The following is a 20,834-nucleotide window of genomic DNA, read 5'->3' on the forward strand; positions in this document are numbered from 1 at the left end:
AAGACTAGATGGCGGTGATGATCTTATTTGTTAGTGGTTTAACGTCGCACTAAAACATCGAAATTTTTCGGCGGCGAAATGTTGGGAAAGGACTAGTATTGGGAAGGTAGCGGTCGTCGCCTTAATTAAGTTACAGTCCCAGCATTCTTTTGGTGTGAAAATGGGGAGTCATGGAAACCATCTTCAAGGCTACCGAATGTGGGATTCGAACCCACCATCTCCCGGAAGCAAGCTTACTGCTGCGCGACCCTAACCGCATGACCAACTGGCTCGGTGATTATTATTTTCAGACGAAGTACAACTGGGCAACTATCCTCTGTTAACACTCATCAGAGAGAAAAATGGAAGAGATCGGATCCTTCGGTTCAAATCCCGGTCACTCCATGTGAGATTTGTGCTGGACAAAGCGGAGGCGGGCAGGTTTTTCTCCGGGTACTACGGTTTTCCCTGTTATAATTAATTCCAGCAACACTCTCTGATATCATTTCATTTCATCTGTCATTCATTAATCATTGGCCCAGAGGAGTGCGACAGGCTTCGGCAGCCGACACAATTCCCATCCTCCCGCTAGATGGGGCTTAATTCATTTCATTCCTGACGCGGTCGAATGACTGGAAACAGGCTGTGGATTTTAATTTCATTTTCATAGAGAAAAAGAAGGGAAGACCCATGAAAGGCGAAAAAAAAAATCTAGGTTAACCATAGTCGCCAACCTATGCTCCCAAGTTCAGATCCCCTGGTTCCCCTTTTATTCGCCTCGTTTGACAGGTGGGGGACACCATGGATGCATTCCACCATCCCCACCCACTGAGCTAGGACTGGAAGGAAGCGACCGTGGCCTTAATTAAGGTGTGGCCTGGTGTGAAAATTGGAAACCACGAAAACCCCCCATCTTAATGGCTGCCGACAATGGGGGTGGAGATGCGGGGGGTTCGAACCCACTATCTCCTGAATGCAAACCAACATCTACACGCCCGCAACCACTCGGTGTTTTTCTTGTGGTCCTATATAAAACTACAGACTGGAGACAGCTCTTTAGTAATTTAGCTGGCTTAGCCTCTAGTAGCTACAGCACCGGAGGTCAGAGGTGATGGCCTTCTTCTAGACCCACAAAGTGGCGTCACGAGATGCCGTTATTGACCGGACACTAACAGGCAAGTAACTCCTGAGTGTGATGGGCAAATATATCTTAGAGATTATCGACAACACCGTTATCACAACCGTTCTTAGACCAACGTCTCAAAAGTAGCCGGAGTTATTAAGTAATACCGGCGTAGCTTAACGCGCTTCGCCATTGAACGGTAAACATCGCCAGCGTGGCCCACTTCGACATGAGTTACTAGCGACGGACCGAAGAGTTTACAAACAACAGACACGACAGGTGGCTTGGTACACACAGTGATACCAGACGAAAACTCGAAATATCTCACCTGCACAGTAGAGGCAACATCTTGCTACAGCCAGATTTGGAAGTAATGTTCTGGGTAGTTTCATAGCTGAGTGGATCGTCATTTGCATCTCACGAAGATGGCTGTGATTCGAATCCCGGCCAATGTATGTCAGTTTTTGAAATGGAAATTCACATCCTATTGGTTCTAATTTCACATAAAGCTGAAATTCCCGTGGTTGTAATCAACAGTCACAGTTATCACACCCTGAGTGTCAAAGGCTTCGGTTTTATTTTACGATTTGCTTTACGTCACACCGACACAGATAGGTCTTATGGCGACGATGGGATAGGAAAGGACTTGGAGTGGGAAGGAAGCGGCCGTGGCCGTAGCTAAGGTACAGCCCCAGTATTTGCCTGGTGTGAAAATGGGAAACCACGGAAAAACGACTTGAGCGCTGCCGACCGTGGGGTTCAAACCCTCTGTCTCCCGAATGCAAGCTCATAACTGCGCGCCCCTAACCGCACGGCCAAGTTGCTCGGTCAGTTTTCCTTCAGATGGTTTCGTCTATTTCTTGAAATGGGCCTCTGGTAGCAACCGGAGAGCAATAACCACATTCTGAAATGTTGTTACTAAATGATTTTATAGTGAACAATTAGCTCCGAAAAAGGCAAAAGATACTTATTGATGCAGCTAGTGCATAAAGTGGACAGTTTTCCACGAGTAGAAAGATTTGGCTGCAAGGCATTAGCTGAGTGCGTAAATTATGCGAGTGCAAAACAGTTCGGTCGGTGGATGCAGTGTGTGTCTCGGTCCGCAAGTGGCCACGGCTGGTCCGACAGCTCCGCACGCTGACCGGCCAAGGGAGCAGAGGAGGGGTGCCGCGACTGGTCAGTGGTCCGACAGCTCTGCACTCTGACCGGTCAACCGAGCAGGGGAGGGGTGCCGCGGCTGGTCAGTGGTCCGACAGCTCTGCACTCTGACCGGCCAACTGATCAGAGGGGGGGTGCCGCGGCTGGTCAGTGGTCCGACAGCTCTGCACGCTGACCGGCCAAGGGAGCAGAGGAGGGGTGCCGCGGCAGTACCGTGGCTCTACACCTCCGTATTCGGGAGACGGAGAGGGGCTGGACCCCACCGTCCGTGGTTTTCCATTCTCCTGCACTAAGGGGAATGCCGGACAGTTCCTAAATAAGCTACGGTCGCCGATCTCCTCACCTTCACTGCACATCTCCTTCTCCGATACAAATCTCCTGGCCTGAGAGACGGCGTCACCGTCTAGGAAACATTTAGTAGTTCACCCCGCACACTAGTTGCTTACATAAATTTAATCATCAGGATATTGACCGGCAGGGTAGGAAAGGTAGTGGTATACAATTTCTAATCACTAGATTGTGTGCCGCCGGCCACGTGGTGTAGGGGTAGCGTGCTTGCCTCTTACCCGGAGGCCCTGGTTCGATTTCCGGCCAGGCCAGGGATTTTTACCTGGACCTGAGGGCTGATTTGAGGTCCACTCAGCCTACGTGATTAGAATTGAGGAGCTATCTGACGGCGAGGTAGCGGCCCCGGTCTAGAAAGAAAAGAGTAACGGCCGAGAGGATTCATCGTGCTGACCACACGACACCTCGTAATCTGCAGGCCTTCGAGCTGAGCAGTGGTCGCTTGGTAGGCCAAGCCTGGACTTAATTCCAAACCTATCCACAGCATTTATATGGACTGAGGGCATATGGCGCTTTTGATCGTTAAGCCCTGAGCAGACCACTTGATGTTATTAGTCAAGAACAGGCTACGTACCGACACTGGGTTTCACCCTCTCCTTACCTCTTTATCATCATCATACCACACCCAGACGCTCAGGTCACTCAGTGGAGTCAAATAGAAAGACCTGCACCAAGAGAGTCGAACATGTCCTCAGACACCGTCGGCACTAAAGTAGTAAGAAAATAAATAATACAACAAAATATAAATTCTAACACAAAAAAAACATATTTAAATAATTTAATTGAAACACTTTCCTGGCTTGCTCGTGGTCATGCCCGTGGATTATAGTATCGTGCCCGAAGATGATAACTTTAATATCGTTGCTGCTGTTTGCTGATAAGTAAATAATTACTGTATTTTCTAGGGAATTACATACAATTGATACGCGACTGCAATTTATAAAATAATAATATAAGCCAAAAATGAGTGACTGTATCATTGAAATGAAATGAAATGAAATGGCGTATGGCTCTTAGTGCCGGGAGTGTCCCGAGAACATGTTCGGCTCGCCAGGTGCAGGTCCTTCGATTTGACTCCCGTAGGTGACCTGCGCCTCGTGATGAGGATGAAATGATGTTGAAGACAACACAAACATCCAGCCCCCGTGCCAGCGAAATTAGCCAATGATGGTTAAAATTGCTGACCCTGCCGGGAATCGAACCCGGGACCCCTGTGACCAAAGGCCAGCACGCTAACCATTTAGCCATGGAGCCTGACATTAGTGAAAGTGTACCAGATTAAGTTCAGGAATATAATATTAAGTTTGCTGCTGCAAAAATGCGTACGCGTCTATGGAATAGATGAGTAGTTAAATGGACTGCCTTTAATCCTTCTTCCTGGTCTTTTACCTACTTATTGGGGTTGGCACTTGTGGAGGATTTGGCCCAGTTTTACGGTGGGATGCCCTTCCTCACTCCAACCCCGCGTAGAGGGATGTATTCATATTGCGTATTGCTGTGGTAGTGTGAATATGTATATTAAGATGAACACAAAAATCCAACCCCCAGGCTGGATGAATTAACCAAACGTGATTTAAATCCGCGACACGGCCGGGAATCGAAACTGGAGCCCTGTTAACCGATTGCCAAAACACTGGCCATTCACCATGGAGCCAAATAGTAGCCTATCACCGTAATAAGTCCACAGTTTATATTATGCATGGAACACGAATGTTGTTGAAATGAAAATCCACAGCCTGTTTTCCAGTCATTTGATCGGGTCAGGAATGTAATGAATGAAGCCCCCTTCTAGCGGCGAGGATGGGAATCGTGCCGGCTCTCGAAGCCTGTAGCACGCCTGTGGGGCAATGATTAATGAAATGAAATAATATTGGAGAGTGGTGCTGGAATGAAATATGACAGGGAAAACCGGAGTACGCGGAGAAAAACCTGTCCCGCCTCCGCTTTATCCAGCACAAATCTCACATGAAGTGACCGGGATTTGAATCACGGAGCCCAGTGGTGATAGGACGGCGTGCTGCCGCCTCAGCCACGGACGCTTACGAATGTTGTGTTGTGATCAATATATTGTTCGTATTTGGTGAGCGCATAATAAAAATACCTGCTGTGTATGCAATAACCTGAACAAGATTATGTATAATTCATTAGAATTTGTTGGGTTTCCTTTACCTTCTTATTCTGCAGTAAGATTGTACGGTACATTCAAGTTCTTTATAGTATTACTGTATTTTATTTATTTATTTTATTTATTTATTTATTTATTTATTTATTTATTTATTTATTTATTCATTTATTTATTTATTTATTTATTTATTTATTCCGTTTATCATCCAGGGTTGGTTTTGCTCCCGGACTCGGCGAGGGGTTCCACCTCTACCGTCTCAAGGGCAGTGTCCTGTAGCGTGAGACTTTGGGTTGTGGGATACAACTGGGGAGGACGACCAGTACCTCGTCCAGGCTATCTCACTTCCTATGTTGAACACGGGCTTTGTGGTAGGGATGGGAAAATGTGAAGTGGTACACAGGGAAGAGGAAAGGAAGTGGCCGTGGCCTTAAGTTAGGTACCATCCCGGCATTTACCTGGAGGAGGAATGGGAAACCACTTCGTGGATAGCTGAGGATGGAATCGAACCCCATTCTACTGAGTTGATCTCCCGAGGCTGAGTGCACCCCGTTCCAGCCCTCGTACCACTTTTCAAATTTCGTAGCAGAGCCGGGAATCGAACGCGGACTACCACTACACTGGAGACGCGAACTCTTAGAGTATTATTTGTCATAATTGCCTGCTTTTTGTTTTTAAAATGCCCCCTTCAGTATCATCTGTATTTCATCAGGAAATTGTCACTAACTTCATCATGTAGGTACTTCGTGAAGGCAGTGTCGTTATTCGGCATACGATGAAAGCGTGCAGTACGAATTATTGTCACGGAAAGTGGTCTTTTACATTACGAGCGGCAGAAACGAGTAACTAACTAAAACTTGTCACTTTAGTGGCTGTTGTGTACAATATTTTATTTCATACAATAGTGAATTTACTTATTTTAAATCATGTAGAATACATTCTACATGTGTATTCTACATGATACTACATGGTAAATAATTTTGATTCGTCACAATGCTAATCGTCCATGTTTGATCCATGCATTGATGTTGTCTTGTTTAGTTATTCATGTCTCGCTATGAAAGACATAAGAGGTGTTTGTATGGGGTTATGTATTAATAAAACATCAAATGTAATGCTATTTGAAGCAGCGAACAGTCCACTAAATTATCAGAATCGTAAACATGGTGATTAATTAAGGTAATACGAACTTGATGATATGCGATATTTATCATTTGGAAATGAATTAACCTATACATTAATCAGTATTGCGATAGCGGCAGATTACTTGAGCTGGCAATGCAGGGATGCCACTTTTTGTGTGGATGGGTATTGATGCACAGTGCTGCAATCAGGCGGAGAAACACTTCAACATAGTTATACATCAGTCACTACTGATCTGCATTTAGGGCAGTCGCCCCGGTTGCATATTCCCTATCTGTTGTTTTCCTAGCATTTTCTTAAATGATTGCAAAGAAATTGGAAATTTATTGAACATCTCCTTTGGTAAGTTATTCCAATCCGCAACTCCTCTTCCTATAAACGAATATTTGCCCCAGTTTGTCCTCTTGAATTCCAGCTTTATCTTGAAGCAAGTGCGATAACAGGTATAACTTGAAAACAATATTCTCTCACCCATGGGTAACTAATGCAGATATCGAGCACGATTTATTATGGTTATTATTATTATTATTATTATTATTATTATTACTTGCATGTATGGCTGTGACGTGTTACATCATGTTACGTAAGGTAAGGGTGTATTCTGCCCGAAGGCAGGTCCGAACCCCCGCAGAGGTGTGCCTGAGCCGGAGTTTACGTACGGTAGGGTGACCAGTTCCTTTCCGTTCCTCCATTCCCTTACCCCCACCAACAGCGCGTGGCAACCCATCCAAATCTTGACCACGACCATTGTTGCTTAACTTCGGAGATCTCACGGGATCCGGTGTTTCAACGGCTACGGCCGTTGGCACATCATGTTAGCATTTGTATTATTATTACGATACGATCGTGTTGTGTGTGAGGTTATATCATTAAGTATTAGTGTTATTATTATTTACGTAGTCGAATGATCGTATTGTGTGTGAGGTTATGAAACATGTGTTGTGCATAGACATTAATATCAGTTCCGCTAATGTAAACACCTGTAAATTAATATTATAATTTATTCTTACCTGTATATATACGTATATAAATTCTAATCCATAATTGTGAAACAAACTGTAACTTCCAGAATAGTATAGGCGCTGGAACAATTGGGAATATTCTGTACATTATGACCTATATATTACACACTCTAGAATATTCAAGAAGGTAGTTTTTTTGTAGTGTATCTTTCTGGAAACCTGGCCAGGATATATATAAAGGGACGATCTTGACGGTGAAGTTAGTTGTTGAAAGTTAGTTGTGGTTAGTTGTGTTTTGGAGTTTATTGGAAGAGAGTTATTGTAGCACGTGGCTGACATGCCGAGCCAGGCATTCTCCATGTTGAATTGGTCGGTAGTCATCTGTTTTCAACTGTGTTTCAAAGTGTAACCTCTGTGGTATTCGGTGTCAGTTGTCAACTGTTTAAAAATGGCGGTTTTGTTGATATCCTACAAGTGAAGTGTTTTTGTTTTGTGATACGGTAATTAAGGTTATGTGTGTATTACTTTGTAAATATATGTAAATAAATGTATTGTACCAACTGATAGCATCTCGTGTGCGTCTGTGTGGCTACGTTAATCTTCATATTGTGATCCTTCCTACTTTTAAAGACACCACTCAAACTGATGTCATTCCACGCCGTCTCTCCACTGACAGCTCGGTGTTCCATGATCTTCCTGACTATCCTAATTCACACTACTGTGAAGTGGAGTTCAGCCATTCAGAGACGATGTGTAATGAAACAGTGCGAAAAGCAGTAACAGTACGGTAAAGTGTCATTTTCTGTACCCTTTTGAGTACGGGAAGAAGGCAATTACATCATAGTATGGAATAAAGTTGCTTTTTCGTAAATGTATTTCACATTGAACCCGAAAGGTTGTAGATCTACTTAAAAATTTTAAAAACCTACTTTTCCCTTAGCAAAAATCAAATAATCACAAGTATGTTTCCCGATCATGGCCATCCATCAACGGCTGCTAAATTCAGATGCAACCTGCCATAAGACATGGACTACACGGTTGCTAGGTGACTTTGTCTGACCGTCCATCTATACCTTACATCACTGCCTGCACGGTTGCTAGGTGACTTTATCTGACCGTCCATCTATACCTTACATCACTGCCTGCACGGTTGCTAGGTGACTTTGTCTGACCGTCCATCTATACCTTACATCACTGCCTGCACGGTTGTTAGGTGACTTTGTCTGACCGTCCATCTATACCTTACATCACTGCCTGCACGGTTGCTGCGGTTACACTTCCGTCGCGTCACGTTACACAAATTTTTCGGACAACCCGCAGCCATGAGATATGTTTGTGTCAAAAGAACTGTTTGAAAAAAGGTATAGGTATTCTTGTGGCGATAGAGTATTTTCTGAAAACCGTGTACCGTTACCTGGAATGGAGTGGAATAATCAAGTGTGAGTGTATGTGGCATTCTTTCTCTTCCTGGGAATTCAGGAAGTCATAATTCGGCAGGAGATGAACTTACTAGAGCGTATCTTCTTTCGGGTTACTATACATCAGCACGAAGTTATCTCCACTCTGTCAGACCTCAGTCTCATACGTGAGCGCAGCCAGTATACCTATCGCAAATCTTTGTGTGTGCGCTATTAACCACGATCATTCGTGATATCTCGCGTCGATTATGAGTTCAGATTTTCATCTCAGAAAGCACGCGGTGTCAGGGAGAGCATCAAATCTTAAACCTGTGGCCAAAATCTAAATGAGCGAGTTGGTCGTGCAGCTGTGAGCTTTCATTCGGGAGATGATAGTGGGTTCGAACGCCACTGTGGGCAGCCCTGAAGATGGCTTTCCGTGGTTTCCCATTTTCACACCTGGTAAATGCTGGGGCTGGACCTTAATTAAGGCCATGCCCGCTTCCTTTCCACTCCAGGCCTTTACTCTCCCATCGTCGCCATAAGACCTATCTGTGTCGGTGAGACGTAAAGCCAATTGTAAAATAAAAATAAGGAAATGAGTCTTGGTGGTTCCATGACCTAAGAAATGTTTGAGATGAGCTGAGGAAAGTTTTATTCTTGATGAGTCACTGCTTTCATATGTTCCCTTAACCTGCTTAAAATTTCGATGTAGGCCTATATCGGGTTTCTAAGTTTTCAGAAAAATAAAAGCCTAGAGAATATTCAGGCAGCCGAACAGTATACAGTAAATAAAATTAAAAACTCGAATATAAACGTTTTGTGCACCTAGTCACTTAAATACCCACAAGGTGACTCATTACTTCAGTCTTACTTTTGACTTATATCAGACAAATTCCTGCCACAATTCTAGGGCTCCAAAGACCTCTACGTGGCACTGCACCAGCTGACAGGAAAAACTGGGTAATGTGCTTAGATATACTGACTATTTTTCAGAGTATAGGGGATCCGAGAATATTGCTACGGACAGTGGAAGTGATACTGCATCCTCAGAGGATAAAAAAATGATTCCGACTCGTTCGGCTGCTAGCAAGTATTTTCGTCGCTAGCTTCTCACCAAGGCTGTCGTCGTTCGAATCTTGGTCATTGAAAGTGAGGTTTTTATACTGATGTTGAAAGGTCACATTCCAGTGGTTAGGATTCAATGTAAAACTATAAACCTGGTCATTTACTACATTATAGAGTGAGTTGGCAGCGTAGCTGTCAGCTTGCATTCATGGATTCAAATACCACTGCATACAGCCCTGAAGATGGTTTTCCGTGGTTTCCCATTTTCACACCAGCAAATGCTGGGGCTGTACCTTAATTAAGGCCACTGCTTTCCACTTCTATCCCATCGTCACCATAAGACCTATCTGTGTCGGTGTGACGTAAAGCAAGTTGTTTGAAATAAGGATAGGTTTTTATACCAGAATATTTCCGAAGGTTGTAAAGGGAGAATTCAAGGGTCCAGAGAATAGCGTACCAACGAAATTTTAGTGTATTCACCTTTCCTGTGTGGGCTGCGCTCTCGTGGAGGTTGAGAACCTTTGGCCAGCCCCTGGACTGTACCGTACGGACAGTACACAGGCTCCTGTCGCCTTCACTGACTCTCCTCGGAATGAGCTGACGTGAGACTTCCTGTGGCCGGAGGGCAGCGTGTGGCCTTCCCCAAACGTAACGGGCCGTGAACTTGGTCAATGGTGTTCGAACCTCGACCCTGAACAATACTTGTCAGGATACTCGAGTGTCGTGAGGGACATACCCTCTTCCTCACTGTCATCAGAGTTGGAAAAACTGATGGTGAGGTTTAAGAATCTTAACCATACAACGATGGCGCTATTGCAAAGTTATTACCGGCAGCACTTCGTCAGATAACTCACGTTGTAGATTCTTCATGAATAATAATGATAATAATGTCCGGCTCTTTGGTGTAGTGGTTAGTGTGATTAGCTGGAATCCCCGGAGGTCCGGGTTCGATTCCTGACTCTGTCACGAAATTTGAAAAGTGGTACGAGGACTGGAACGAGGTCCAGTTAGCCTCGGGAGGTCAAATGAGTAGAGGGGGTTCGATTCCCACCTCAGCCATCCACGAAGTGGATTTCCGTGGTTTCCCACTCCTTCTCCAGTCAAATGGCGGGATGATATCTAACTCAAGGCCGCGGTCGCTTCCTTCTCTCTTCTTTGCCTACCCCTTCCAGAAGCATAGCACAGCATAGCAGGTGAGGCATCGATCTCGATAGCTACAGTCGCTTAAGTGAGGCCAGTATCCAGTATTCGGGAGGTAGTGGGTTCGAACTCTGCAGCTATCGAGCTCGGTTATATCATTTCTCTAGAGTTGAACTGGTTCCTCTAAATCATGGTTACGTTTTAATTTGACTTGATGAATGCAGTAGGGGCAAAACAGCTTTAGTATGTCTAAAATTGTCTCAGATATGTGAAAGTAAGTGGTAAATGGGACATTATATTTGGAAAGAAAGTTTCATAATGAATTCTTCCTCTAGCATCTTCTCTCTCGTGTCGCCAGCCAGGAACATTTCATATAACTGGAGGCGTGGCTGGCAGGATCTCTCAGATTTCTTCTAAAAATGTGTAGACTTTCGTTCAGGAGTTAGATTTTCTTATCTGATAGTACTTTTGAAAGTTGAACTTCAAACACCAGGGGTCCTGCATCACGTGATTTCGTTCGACTGCACTCCATTATTTTTGTTTTGGACCTTTATTATTACTTTGTACTCCTTCCCCTAGACCGTGTCCATACCATTCAGCAGTTTCTCCAGATCTTCTGCAGACGCAGATAAAATAACAATTTCATCGACAAATTTCAGGGTTTTGAATTACTCTCCGTGGATGGTGATTCCCTCTCCAATTTCCTCTTTGATTTCATTTATCGGCTGCTCTATAGGCCTATAAGCTTTGAAAGGGTTGGGCGGACATACTGCAGCCTTGCCTCACTCCTTTCTGGATTGCTGCTTCTTTTTTCAGAGCCGTCGGTTCTTATCACTGGAGACTGAATTTTGTAGACTGTAGATTTCTTTTTCGGTATCTAATCTCGATCACTTTCAGAATCTGAAATAGCTTGGTCCAGCCAACATTGTTGAATGTTTTTTTTTTTTTCTTTCTAGATTTTCGATAGCCATGTCTTCTAAGATCAGACGTAAAGTTGGATTGCTTCACGTGTTCCTACATTTCTTCTGAGGCTAACTTGATCTTCTCCCAACTCATTTTCAACTCGTCTTTCCATTATTCTGTGAATAATACTTTTTCAGGCGTGAGATACTAAACTAATGGTGCGGTAGTTTTCACACTTGTAAGCACCAGCTTTCTTGGGAATAGGTAGTACAATATTCTGCCGATAATCGGTTTGCACTTCTCGTGTATCATACATTTTATACACTAAATGTAATAACCTCGCTACGCTGGTTTCTCCTAAGGCAGTCAGTAATTCTGATGGTATGTGTGTGTATAAGCGATGGTTTCCTCATTTCCAGATGTAATGTTTGATATACTGAAATAGCTGGCAACATATGTCGACGCATTAACTGCTAACAACGCAAAATAACCACCTTCTTTTAGTTCGTGACAATAACAGCAAAGCCAGACATAGTTTCATGAAAACATTTTCTACAATACACATATAGTGCTTGTATACTATTATAATCCGTCAAATACGTTTGTGAAAATTTAGCGAGGTCTTTGCAAACCATCCGACGGAGGAAGGAAAAGAGATCTATTTCAACATCGATATTGTGTTCGTATGGTGTTGTTCACATTGTTCCCATTTCTGTGCGGAAAAGTGTCAGGGCCACATACACGCACATTCCTAAGCCTGCTGTAAGTAAGGAGAATGACGTCTGCAGTGCATGTAGCTGTCAAGTAAGCACGTAACGAGGCCATGGTCGCCGCACCAAAAATATTAACTGTAGGGGACGATTGGTGCATCGTTTGTTAATTGCTGATTAACCTATTCATTTAGGGATTAGAGACTTCGTATACGCCGGCGTCTTAAAAGTTTCTTAATAATAATAATAATAATAATAATAATAATAATAATAATAATAATAATAATAATAATAATAATAATAATAATAATAATAACCGGGCGAGTTGGCCGTGCGGTTAAGGGCGCACAGCTGTGAACTTGCATCCGGCAGATAGTAGGTTTGAGTCCCACTATCGGCAGCCCTGAAGATGGTTTTCCGTTGTTTACCCATTTTCACACCAGGTAAATGGTAGGACTGAACCTTAAGGCCACGGCCGCTTCCTTCCCATTCCTACACCTTTCCGATCCCATTGTCGCCATAAGACCTATCTGTGTTGGTGCGACGTTAAGCCAATTAATAGTAATAATAATAATAATAATAATAATAATAATAATAATAATAATAATAATAATAATAATAATAAAAATAATAATAATAATAACCGGGCGAGTCGGCCGTGCGGTTAGGGCCGCGCCGCTGTGAGCTTGCATCCGGGAGATAGTGGGTTCGAACCCCACTGTCGGCAGCCCTGAAGATGGTTTTCCATTGTTTCTCATTTTCACACCAGGGAAATGCTGGGGCTGTACCTTAATTAAGGCCACGGCCGCTTCTTTCCCACTCCTAGGCCTTTCCTCTCCCATCGTCGCCATAAGACCTATCTGTGTCGGTGCGACGTACAATTAATTGAGTAGCTTAGGATCAATGATGGACTTGTGAATCCACAATACTTTTTTCTCAGATACATTATAGTATTTCCCATACGAATAATTATAATTTATGTCAATTATCTGAGATTTATTTATTCCTTTCTTCGTGAACACAGTAAATATATTCGAGGGTTAATTTGTTTGTCCAGAAGACTGAAATGAAGAAAATTATCCGCTTCCGAAATTAACTTTGTGCTTTGTTCGTTTCTGCATCAAAAATTTATCCAAAGGAGGCTCCGTTGACTATATTGTAAATCCTTTCTAGAAGACATTCGTAAAATTATAAGAACGACAACAAAGAGTATCAGTGCCGCATAATTTCATGGAGTCCCCTGTGTGTGTGGTAGATGGTAGAACACATCCCAGCCTATCGTAAGAGGCGACATAAAGTGGGACTAGGGGCTGTGAGTTTGGGACCTTAGGTTGGCGACCACGGTTCCCCCAGCTGAGTCTGACCTTGCTTCCTCTTACTTGCGCCAGGACCGGGCGAGTTGGCCGTGCGCGTAGAGGCGCGCGGCTGTGTGCTTGCATCCGGGAGATAGTAGGTTCGAATCCCACTATCGGCAGCCCTGAAGATGGTTTTCCGTGGTTTCCCATTTTCACACCAGGCAAATGCTGGGGCTGTACCTTAATTAAGGCCACGGCCGCTTCCTTCCAAGTCCTAGGCCTTTCCCATCCCATCGTCGCCATAAGACCTATATGTGTCGGTGCGACGTAAAGCCCCTAGCAAAAAAAAAAAACTTGTGCCAGGCTCCTCACTTTCATCTTTCCTATGTGACGACACTTGGTCAACTCTTGTTCCTTTCTGACCCTAACGGTATTAGCTTTGTGAGGCCTAGGGAGTCTTACATTTTTGTGACCTTCATGGCCCTTGTCGTTCTTTTATCGCCACCTTCATTCTTCGCAGTGTTGGACCTCATTGTTTCTCCTTCTCATTGGTGTCAATAGAGGATGACTGCCCAATTGTACTCCCTGTTAAACTATAATCGCACCCACCATCAATTTCGTGGACCACGTGATCGAATTCGAGCACTCCTAGTGGATCGTACGTCAGATACCATTCCACAAAGATTGCAAAAGTTCACTTTTGAAACTTATGTGTTTAATGAATTTATAATATCTGTTTTGAATAAAACAATTTTTTTTTTCTACCGTTTTTCCCAGACCTTGAGGATGAGGGGTGCGACCTGTGTCGCACATGTGGATTTGCCCCTCTTCTGATACAACCCAATGTGGAGGGATGTAATCACTATTGCGTGTTTTTATGGTTGTTGGTAGTGCGTTGTTGGAGAGTGTTGGAGCAAACACAAACAACCTGTCTCCAAACCAGAAGAATTAATCGGATGCAATGAAAATACCTGACCCAGCGGAATTCGAATCCGGGACCCTCTGAACCTTGGGCCTCAACGCCGATCATTGAGACAAGAAGTCGGACTTGGACTAAAACAACCATAACTAACAGAAATGCAGTTCAAACCGCGGTAAAATTCTATTGCGCTTATTCTTGGTAATTGAGTAACTTGTCTGTCTTTTATACTGAGCTACTCAATGTTATGAACAGTAAGTGTATAGATTTTGCTAAAAAGTAACCAAGACACTGTAGTCCTGACGGGCCGCTGTCTCACCATCATATAGCTCCTCAATCCTTCTCGCGTAGGCTACGTGGGTCTCGAGAGAGAAAAAAATCCCCGTCTTAGCCCAAAATCGAACCCGGGGCTTTCGGGTAAGAGGCAGACGGGCTACCCCTAGACCTCTGGGCTGGTGTAGATTTTACTGGGGGCGTGATAATCACCCTGACGGCTGAGGTTCGAATACCGGTCGATTACGGGTTGATATTTTCACCTCAAAGTCACGTGGTATCAGGGACGGAATTCCTTAATCCGCCAGCCGAAACCCAACCGCAGAAATAATTGGGATAAGCTTACAGGATTTTAGTTTCACGATGCGGGCTCTTACGTCGTATAATATGTCCACGAAGTTCGTAATCGGGTACCATGATGATGAAATGAAATGTCGTATGGCTTTTAGTGCCGGGATATCCCAGGACGGGTTCGGCTCGCCAGGTGCAGGTCGTTCTATTTGACACCTGTAGGCGACCTGCGCGTCGTGATGAGGATGAAATGATGATGAAGACAACACATACACCCAGCCCCCATGCCGTAGGAATTAACCAATTAAGGTTAAAATCCCCCCGGCCGGGAATCGAACCCGGGACCCTCTGAACCGAAGGCCAGTACGCTGACCGTTCAGCCAACGAGTCGGACATCATGATGATGATGACGACGGTCATGATGTTTGTCTTTTAAAGGAGGCTAACAGCTATTCCATGGGCGCCTGATGGTACAATGTGCAACGAAATGAAACGAATGTATCCACTGACTGAAATTTAAAACGAATGATGATGAAAATCCAAAACAATCAGTGGATCCAGTTCACAATACCTTACTTCATGAGATGATGCTTGCTGTCGTAAATCCAGGTCACGGGCTCCTCATATCTGTGCTAATCGCTGGTAAAGCAGAACCATCGTGTTCCTCCTATAGCGGTACTAGCCACAGATAACGTAGACTCATAGTGTTTCTCACATAAAGGCACTACGCACAGCCAACGCAAGCCCATGGTGCTCCTCACAAAGGTTGTGTCCCTGATGGTGTTACAAACTTTCAGGATGATGGAGGATGGCAAATGGATCAATTTGAGATAAGGAACCATATTTCGCAAACGGTCCGCCTCTGTGGTGTAGTGGTTAGCGTGATTAGCTGCCACCCCCGGAGGCCCGGGTTCGATTCCCGGCTCTGCCACGAAATTTGAAAAGTGGTACGAGGGCTGGAACGGGGTCCACTCAGCCTCGGGAGGTCAACTGAGTAGAGGTGGGTTCGATTCCCACCTCAGCCATCCTGGAAGTGGTTTTCCGTGGTTTCCCACTTCTCCTCCAGGCGAATGCCGGGATGGTACCTAACTTAAGGCCACGGCCGCTTCCTTACCTCTTCCTTGCCTATCCCTTCCAATCTTCCCATCCCTCCACAAGGCCCCTGTTCAGCATAGCAGGTGAGGCCGCCTGGGCGAGGTACTGGTCCTCCTCCCCAGTTGTATCCCCCGCCCAAGAGTCTGAAGCTCCAGGACACTGCCCTTGATGCGGTAGAGGTGGGATCCCTCGCCAAATCCGAGGGAAAAACCGAACCTGGAGGGTAAACAGATGATGATGATGATCATGATGATGGCTCGAGCGTTTCTGGACTACGGTTCCTTATCTCAGATTGATCCGTTTGCCATCCTCATCATCCCTGAAAGTTTGTAGCATCATCACGGATACACTCTGTATAGCGGTACGATGTATAGGTAACGCAGACCCGTTCTGTTTACAGAGGAACCAACGCTATTCAGCACGGCGCACGGCAGCTACTCCCGCATGGACGCCAGTACTAATCACAAGTGTTCTCATGGTTCCAATTCCAGCATCCCTTGATTGCCCCTTTGAGTCGCCTCTTAGGACAGGCAGGAGATACCGTGTGTGTATTCTTCGTCTGCGTCCCCGCACCCACAGGGGGTGTAATCGGATACATTGCGGTGTGAACAGTGCCTCTTAATACTGAACCTTGTCTGAATACCCTCAGCTCATTAAACGTGTAACCAGTTTGTCCATCATGGTGCGTAACGCAAGCAGCAGGAGGTCCAGATGAACCGTTAAAAGCGACCTTCGCTGCTGCGGGACTGATGAGCCCATACTCTTGCGTGCGAGCGGGTCACAAGGCTGACCTCACCACTGCATTCCTCCACGTCCTTCCTGAGATGTGCTTAATAACGTGATTTTTTTGGGAGAGAAGAAGCAAATTATCCACAACACTCGTTCAGCCCATCAGCTGAGGTAAAAAATTGAAACCGAATTATAGTACAGTACAGAAGAACCCCGGTTATCCGAGGTCATGCGGACTGAGGCCACCTCGGATAAATGAAAACTCGGATGATACGGACAGACTCACGGACATAAAAGTTTCGTCAGTAAGTACCAATCAGCCAACGGCCATACCATGTTGAATACACCGGTTCTCATCCGATCACCGCAGTTAAGCAACATTGGGCATGGTAAGTCCTTGGATGGGTGACCGCTTGGGAACAGCACGTGCTGTTGGCTCAATTCCCTTTTTAGGAGCAAAAGATCTTTCTAGGTCGACGCCCCGAACAAATAGCATGTAAGAAAAGCATCAACCAGTCAATCAGTCATCAATCATCTGCATTTAGGGCGGTCGCCCGGGTAGCCGATTCCCTATCACTTGTTTGCTTAGCCTTTTCCTAAACATTTTCAAAGAACGTGAAAATTTATAGAACATTTCCCTTGATAATTTACTTCAATCCCTTACTCCTCGTTCTATAAATGAATATTTGCCCCAATTTATCCTCTTGAATTCCAACTTTATCTTCATATTATGATCTCATCATCATCATCATCATCTGTTTACCCTCCAGAGTCGGTTTTTCCCCCAGACGCAGCGAGGGATACCACCTCTACCGCCTCAAGGGCAGTGTCCTGGAGCTGCAGACTCTTGGTCGGGGGATACAACTGGGGAGAATGACCAGTACCTCGCCCAGGCGGCCTCACCTGCTATGCTGAACTGGGGCCTTGCGGGGGATGGGGAAGATTGGAAGGGATAGACAAGGAAGAGGGAAGGAAGCGGCCGTGGCCTGAAGTTAGGTACCATCCCGGCATTTGCCTGGAGGAGAAGTGGGAAACCACGGAAAACCACTTCCAGGATGGCTGAGGTGGGAATCGAACCCACCTCTACTCAGTTGACCTCCCGAGGCTGAGTGGATCCCGTTCCAGCCCTCGTACCACTTTTCAAATTTCGTGGCAGAGCCGGGAATCGAACCCGGATCTCCAGGGGTGGCAGCTAATCACGCTAACCACTACACCACAGAGGCGGACTATTATGATCTCTCCTACTTTTACAAGCTCAACTGAAGCTCGACTCCACTGACGGCTCGAAACATACCACACAGTCGAGCAGCTCGTCTCCTTAGTCCCAGGTCTTCCCAGCCCAAAGTTTGCAACATTTTCGTAACACTACTCCTTTGTCGGAAATCACCCAGAACAAATAGTTCTGTTTTCCTTTGAATTGTTTCTAGTTTTCATAGTCCTGGTGTGTGTTCCATACACTGGAGCCATATTCTAACTGTGGTCTTACCAGAGATTTATACGCCCTCTCCTTTACGTCCTTAATACAGCCCATAAATACTCTCATAACCGTGAGAAAAGATCTGTAACTTTTCTTAACAACTTCGTTAATATGATTACCCCAATGAAGGTCTTTCCTTATATTAATATCTAGGTACTTACAGTAATTACTCGCATTTGTGACCGGGTGAGTTGGCCGTGCTGTTAGAGGCGCGTAGCTGTGAGCTTGCATCCGGGAGATAGCGGGTTCGAACCCTACTGTCGCCAGCTCTGAAGATGTTTTTCCGTGGTTTCCCATTTTGCTCCAAGCAAATGCTGGGGTTGTACCTTAATATAAGGGCGAGGCCGCTTCCTTCCCACTCCTAGCCCTTTCCTATCCGATCGTCGCCTTCAGACCTATCTGTGTCGGTACGACGCAAAGCAAATCATTAAAAAATGTATATAGGCCTACATATATTTGTGAATCCTTAGATGCTATCAGGCCAACATTATACACATGTTTTATTTAAGTTAGGCAGCGAGGCCCCCTTCAGTTCCTGGCTGCACCACTAGGCCCGCACAGGGATGACTTTGCTGTCTAGATTTCGACCTGAGGTCCATCTCGACTTTCTGTTTTAGGGGAGCGGTCTGGAGTCAAGACTTCAGGCGATACCTGATGCGCAAGGCCTTTCCTGCTCACAGAACTGTATAGAAGGTCGCTCCGCTCGTCTGCCATTAGAAAGTCAATTGATGGTATGAGCGGTGACTCCTTTGTGTCGAACTGTGGACTAGACAATAGCCTTATCTGTAATTATATACGGCTCTGAAAGGTCGCACCTGCTGTGTGACCTCAATAAGGAGATTGTTCCTCAAATATTGGCTGAAGAGTTTTCTCTCTCTGTATGTCAGTAGCGAGAATTTCTCCTTCCTGAACTCTTCTTTATGTTTACGCCCCGTAGCGACATTTGTTGTTTCACAGGAAGGGCATCGATCTTTTCACGTACAGTACGTCAAAGTTCCTTTCTGCTCACGGAGAGATTAATCACATACTAAAAAACAATCTTTGTCCTTTCAGTATGCAAGTGATTATTTTTATTAGGCTCTTGATTGTGCTACGGTAGCTAGTTTTGAGGTTGACGAGAAATTTATCAGTGTTGTACGAGTGTCAAGTCAGGGCACTAAAAGCGGTGACGGTCAGCTCAATTGAAGCATTTGAAATGTGGCTTCACAGGAGAATTCTTTGTATTTCATGGGCAGCTTGGAAATCCAATGACCGAACGAGTATTGGCCATGCGGTTAGGTTCCCGCATCTGTGAGCTTGCATTGGGGAGGTAGTGGGTTCCAATCCCACCGTCAGTAGCCCTGAAAATTGTTTTCAGCTGTCTCCCATTTTCACGCGAGGCAAATGCTGGAGCTGTACTTTATTTAAGGCAACGGCCCTTCCCCATTCTTGCGTGGCCGAAAACGTTCAAACCGACATTAAAATACTTGAAAAAAATACCCAGTCCCCGAACGAACGAAAGGAATTAACTTCTTCTTCTTCCGTTTTTCCGATGGCTATGGGGTCGCTGGTGCGAATTATGTCGCACATGTGGATTTGTCCCTGTTTTGCGGCCTGATGCCGCTATATGGAGGGATGCAATCACTATTGCGTGTTCCTGTAGTGATTGGTAGTGTGGTGTGTTGTCTGAATATGAAGAGAGTGTTGGGACAAACACAAACACCCAGTCCCCTAGCTAGAAGAATTAATCAGACGCGATTAAATCCTCGACTCGGTTGGGAATCAAATCCGGGATATTTTGAACTGCAGGCCTCAACGCTGACCATTCAGCCACGGAGTCGGACAACGAAGGGAATTAACGATGATAACCAGTTAAAGTCCTTGAACCGACCGCGAACCGAACCTGGGGATCTCTGAACTGCAGGCCTCAACGCTGACCAATCAGCCACGGAGTCGGACAACGAAGGGAATTAACGATGATAACCAGTTAAAGTCCTTGAACCGACCGCGAACCGAACTCAGCGTGCTCAGAACCGAAGGCCAGTACGCTGGTCATTCAGCGAAGGAACCAGACGACATGTATGCATTCTACGATCTTAACTGCAGGTGTTTACTTCAGGATCACGAGTACACTACCGTTCAGTCTCCTGACTGACCTTTTTACTCTTTCCACACTGAAGTTGTCAAAGGAATGGCATGGCAGTGAGGGTGTCATCGAGTAGTAACTCGCCTATTCCGGGAAATGGCATGGCAAGTTCTACATCACTGTGCCCAGATTTCTACTGTGCTCTACATCTCGGATGGCTCTCAAGCGGAAATTTATACGAGCGCTTTTATTTCCTTTCCGAGCAGAACACATGTGCGCTGGCATGCGAGGGCATTTCAACAAGTATATTCCAAACTCATTCCAAACTTATTCCTGAGCCTTGTGATGGGTATTTCTATCGGGCATACTAGCAAACTAAGAAGACAAAATACTGTGTAGTTGATATACTTTGTCCTTGTGGCAGCCTCCTCGTCGGGGAAGTTGTATTAATAACAATTAGCGATCCTACAATTCAGATCATTTTTCTTCATCTAGCGATTCTACACTACGGATGATTTTTCTCTCTAAAGTTAATTTAGATGCTGTTCCAAATAAGTTCTACTTATATTCCCCATAATCCGTATGAAAGCTCAAAGAAAATGATTAACGGAATTGGAATACACAGGATCTGCACAAAGGA

At 45.0% G+C, this 20,834-nt stretch overlaps 1 protein-coding gene and 1 non-coding gene across 2 annotated transcripts in view; both read left to right on the forward strand.

Moving 5' to 3' along the window:
• The window catches only part of LOC136872059 (uncharacterized), a 492,909-nt gene that overhangs the window by 134,974 nt on the left and 337,101 nt on the right, over window positions 1–20,834 (forward strand). The window lies entirely within an intron of this gene.
• Window positions 16,972–17,090, forward strand: LOC136872966 (5S ribosomal RNA). The gene has a single exon (XR_010860119.2). It is a non-coding gene; the product is annotated as a 5S ribosomal RNA (ribosomal RNA).

This window comes from Anabrus simplex, chromosome 4 (assembly GCF_040414725.1).
Source record: "Anabrus simplex isolate iqAnaSimp1 chromosome 4, ASM4041472v1, whole genome shotgun sequence".
NCBI lineage: Eukaryota > Metazoa > Arthropoda > Insecta > Orthoptera > Tettigoniidae > Anabrus > Anabrus simplex.